This window comes from Schistocerca piceifrons, unplaced genomic scaffold, assembly GCF_021461385.2.
Source record: "Schistocerca piceifrons isolate TAMUIC-IGC-003096 unplaced genomic scaffold, iqSchPice1.1 HiC_scaffold_961, whole genome shotgun sequence".
Lineage (NCBI taxonomy): Eukaryota > Metazoa > Arthropoda > Insecta > Orthoptera > Acrididae > Schistocerca > Schistocerca piceifrons.
Window position 1 is genome coordinate 657501 of NW_025729236.1, and position 5000 is coordinate 662500.

The 5000-nt window shown below is 53.3% G+C and overlaps 1 non-coding gene across 1 annotated transcript in view; it reads right to left on the minus strand.

The window, feature by feature from the left end:
- Nucleotides 1–1627, minus strand: part of LOC124774109 — a 1909-nt gene extending 282 nt beyond the window's left edge. The window contains exon 1 of the ribosomal RNA XR_007015102.1: nt 1–1627. This exon is cut by the window's left edge and continues 282 nt beyond it. This is a non-coding gene — a ribosomal RNA (small subunit ribosomal RNA).
- Nucleotides 1628–5000: the final 3373 nt, after the last annotated feature.

Genomic DNA, 5000 nt, shown 5'->3' on the forward strand with positions numbered 1-5000 from the left:
GCGGGTTACCCCGACCTTTCGGCCTAGGAAGACACGCTGATTCCTTCAGTGTAGCGCGCGTGCGGCCCAGAACATCTAAGGGCATCACAGACCTGTTATTGCTCAATCTCGTGCGGCTAGAAGCCGCCTGTCCCTCTAAGAAGAAAAGTAATCGCTGACAGCACGAAGGATGTCACGCGACTAGTTAGCAGGCTAGAGTCTCGTTCGTTATCGGAATTAACCAGACAAATCGCTCCACCAACTAAGAACGGCCATGCACCACCACCCACCGAATCAAGAAAGAGCTATCAATCTGTCAATCCTTCCGGTGTCCGGGCCTGGTGAGGTTTCCCGTGTTGAGTCAAATTAAGCCGCAGGCTCCACTCCTGGTGGTGCCCTTCCGTCAATTCCTTTAAGTTTCAGCTTTGCAACCATACTTCCCCCGGAACCCAAAAGCTTTGGTTTCCCGGAGGCTGCCCGCCGAGTCATCGGAGGAACTGCGGCGGATCGCTGGCTGGCATCGTTTATGGTTAGAACTAGGGCGGTATCTGATCGCCTTCGAACCTCTAACTTTCGTTCTTGATTAATGAAAACATACTTGGCAAATGCTTTCGCTTCTGTTCGTCTTGCGACGATCCAAGAATTTCACCTCTAACGTCGCAATACGAATGCCCCCGCCTGTCCCTATTAATCATTACCTCGGGTTCCGAAAACCAACAAAATAGAACCGAGGTCCTATTCCATTATTCCATGCACACAGTATTCAGGCGGGCTTGCCTGCTTTAAGCACTCTAATTTGTTCAAAGTAAACGTGCCGGCCCACCGAGACACTCAATAAAGAGCACCCTGGTAGGATTTCAACGGGGTCCGCCTCGGGACGCACGAGCACGCACGAGGCGGTCGCACGCCTTCGGCTCGCCCCACCGGCAGGACGTCCCACGATACATGCCAGTTAAACACCGACGGGCGGTGAACCAACAGCGTGGGACACAAATCCAACTACGAGCTTTTTAACCGCAACAACTTTAATATACGCTATTGGAGCTGGAATTACCGCGGCTGCTGGCACCAGACTTGCCCTCCAATAGATACTCGTTAAAGGATTTAAAGTGTACTCATTCCGATTACGGGGCCTCGGATGAGTCCCGTATCGTTATTTTTCGTCACTACCTCCCCGTGCCGGGAGTGGGTAATTTGCGCGCCTGCTGCCTTCCTTGGATGTGGTAGCCGTTTCTCAGGCTCCCTCTCCGGAATCGAACCCTGATTCCCCGTTACCCGTTACAACCATGGTAGGCGCAGAACCTACCATCGACAGTTGATAAGGCAGACATTTGAAAGATGCGTCGCCGGTACGAGGACCGTGCGATCAGCCCAAAGTTATTCAGAGTCACCAAGGCAAACGGACCGGACGAGCCGACCGATTGGTTTTGATCTAATAAAAGCGTCCCTTCCATCTCTGGTCGGGACTCTGTTTGCATGTATTAGCTCTAGAATTACCACAGTTATCCAAGTAACGTGGGTACGATCTAAGGAACCATAACTGATTTAATGAGCCATTCGCAGTTTCACCTTAATGCGGCTTGTACTGAGACATGCATGGCTTAATCTTTGAGACAAGCATATGACTACTGGCAGGATCAACCAGGGAGCTGCGTCAACTAGAGCTGAGCAGCCGGCCGCCCGGGAGTGTGTCCCGGGGGCCCGCGCGAACACGCAAGCGTCCGCTCAATCATTCTGCAAACAGGAGGAGGCTGAGCTCCCCTGCACAATACACCTCGAAACCCTCTCAGGTCCCGGCGGCGCGCAGCGCCGTCCCAAGTACTTGGTCGGGTTCGAGAGAGGCGCAATCGCCCGGAGTTAGGCGAGTAGACGCTTTCGGTGCGACCACCCGTGCTCCCAACTGAGCTTGCCGCTGCCGACAGAGGCCCGGGAGCGTGCTGTCGTGGCATTGCCGGCGGGAGACAACACGCGCCACCTACGGTGACCGGCAGCTCCAACGCCAGCGCCACAGAAGGACAAAAGCCCCACTTGGGTGCCGAAGCGAACTCTCCCAGCACAGCGCACGCGCCAACACATCCGCACAGCTGCGATACAAACCACCAGCGAGAACCGCTGGGGCGACCGAGCAGCAGACGGCGTCGCGGCGCCGAGCGCCGGGCGGCGGCGCATCCTCAACGCACACAGTCCTCAATCGGACCAGCACACTGAAGATGTCCACCGCGCTTCGCACCGGGCCCGCGAGGACCTACTTTGGCCGCACGGCGCCGCGCGCAGGGTGCGCCGGCGCGCAGCTGCGACGCCTGCCGCGTCCGTCGGCCGGCGCGCCTGCCACTGGCCGCCCCCACCAGCCGGCTGTAGCGCGTGCGCCCACGCACCGCGCGGCCAGCACGCCGGGAGGCGCCCCCTCACCGGCCGGGGACGGTCCCACCCAGCCACCGCCGCGTATCGCTTCACACCCAGATGCCGTTCAGTTTCGTCGGCATGGTGGGTATCGCTGGAACAACCGGTTAGTACCTCAACCTACCGTCGCCATCACCGATTCACCCCTAGCGAGAACAACCGCACCACAACGGGTTACCATTTGTTCATTTGCGTAACTTCACCAGAAAACGTATGCGTCCATCGCCATTTGCAACTTCCACGATTATTGCATGCCTGTGTCAGGTGTCACACCACACTACGTCTGCCCACATACACGCAACAAAATGTGCACGCCTAGACAATACGTGGAAGGTGGCCCCCGTACGTATGCGATGTCCATTGCTCGAACGACTGTCAACCGGCCTCTGTAGCATGTCGCAGATATGGAACGCGGTGCACCATGCTATCACGGTGTGTGAGGAGAGACGACTAGGTCCGAATACATCAACAGACAGCTCATGCTGATCGCCATCCACGGCGTCCGTTCCTCCCACACGTCTTTATGGCGTACCACACTGCAATCCAGCTGTCATAGGGAGACGACACGTAGCTGCGTGCACAATATTTGCACTGTATGGTCCGCCGTTTTTGGGCGCAGTCGTTGTACGGTCACACATGTGCCACGATGTATCATTCAGTACATAAGGACGAATGTGCAGTACAGATTGTGGTTTACGCGTACGACATCAGCGGACAGTTGACACAGGCCGCACCACAACGTAGCCTGAGTACGTCGCATGCGAAGGGCATTGAACATGCAAACTTCTCACCAACCAGCTTGCGAAGGCAGGGGGCAAGGTGGGGACGTGGGGAGGTGTGGGGGGGGGGGGCGCGGCATGTACGTCCTGCTGCCATCCACATTACAGTGTACAGCAGGAGCATGTGGAAAGTCAGCAAGACTTGCAAGGTGTTTAACATGAAGCGATACACAGGGGAGCGGGCAGTGCGAGTAGCGAACTATATTGCGAGGGTTGCGGGTGGGCAACACTACACTAATTGAACGAGTCGTATAACAATTACAGAGCAGGTTTAGGCGACAACGTGGGTTACGTTAGCGGACAACGTGGGTTACGTTAGCGGACAACGTGGGTTACGTTAGCGGACAACGTGGGTTACGTTAGCGGACAACGTGGGTTACGTTAGCGGACAACGTGGGTTACGTTAGCGGACAACGTGGGTTACGTTAGCGGACAACGTGGGTTACGTTAGCGGACAACGTGGGTTACGTTAAGGCACAACGTGGGTTAGGTTAAGGCACAACGTGGGTTAGGTTAAGGCACAACATGGGTTAGGTTAAGGCACAACATGGGTTAGGTTAAGGCACAACATGGGTTAGGTTAAGGCACAACATGGGTTAGGTTAAGGCACAACATGGGTTAGGTTAAGGCACAACATGGGTTAGGTTAAGGCACAACATGGGTTAGGTTAAGGCACAACATGGGTTAGGTTAAGGCACAACATGGGTTAGGTTAAGGCACAACATGGGTTAGGTTAAGGCACAACATGGGTTAGGTTAAGGCACAACATGGGTTAGGTTAAGGCACAACATGGGTTAGGTTAAGGTACAACATGGGTTAGGTTAAGGTACAACATGGGTTAGGTTAAGGTACAACATGGGTTAGGTTAAGGTACAACATAGGTTAGGTTAAGGTACAACATAGGTTAGGTTAAGGTACAACATAGGTTAGGTTAAGGTACAACATAGGTTAGGTTAAGGTACAACATAGGTTAGGTTAAGGTACAACATAGGTTAGGTTAAGGTACAACATAGGTGAGGTTAAGGTACAACATAGGTTAGGTTAAGGTACAACATAGGTTAGGTTAAGGTACAACATAGGTTAGGTTAAGGTACAACATAGGTTAGGTTAAGGTACAACATAGGTTAGGTTAAGGTACAACATAGGTTAGGTTAAGGTACAACATAGGTTAGGTTCGGTTACACGTTGTTGTAAGGAAAGGTGTAGGGGGGGGGGGGCGGGGGCGGCAGGTTCGTTGATAGTGATTATAGTAAGTGAATGCTTGTGACATGATCAGATTTGTCACGTCAGGATGCACCTTTGGCTTATTAGAGGCGGCGCTCCAATTCTATGCTTGTGTCACACCTGTGTCTTTGAGTCATGTCATTGTTTGTGCGCTGTGACAGGAGGTACTATTGTGATGTTGGGTGCACCGTTGTATAGGACATGTGTGGGTGTTGGTGCCTTATCTGCGCAATGGTGGATGTCGAAAGGGTGGGATATTCTATTTTCCGCATGGACCTCCTGGTCTGGTTGTGATAGTGTGGATTGTGTAATGTGGCGGAGAGGATGCACTGGATGTTGTTCCATGCTGGTGCTTACGTATTGTATGTGCGCCTGTTAGAAGCAGAGAGTGGTGCGTGATCAGAGTGTCTGGCTGACGTGTGGTTCCCATTGTGGGCAGACTCTTTCAGCATGTATACGGACAGTTGTATATATTTTCTGTAGTTTGATGGCTCTGCATTGATTACTAATCAGCGCCGTGTGTACGGGTAATCTGGTTCCAGTCCAAAATGTTCCATCTGTGTACATTAGTGACAAAGACTCCCCCCATGCAGTGGGGCTCGGTCTGTTATAACTCTT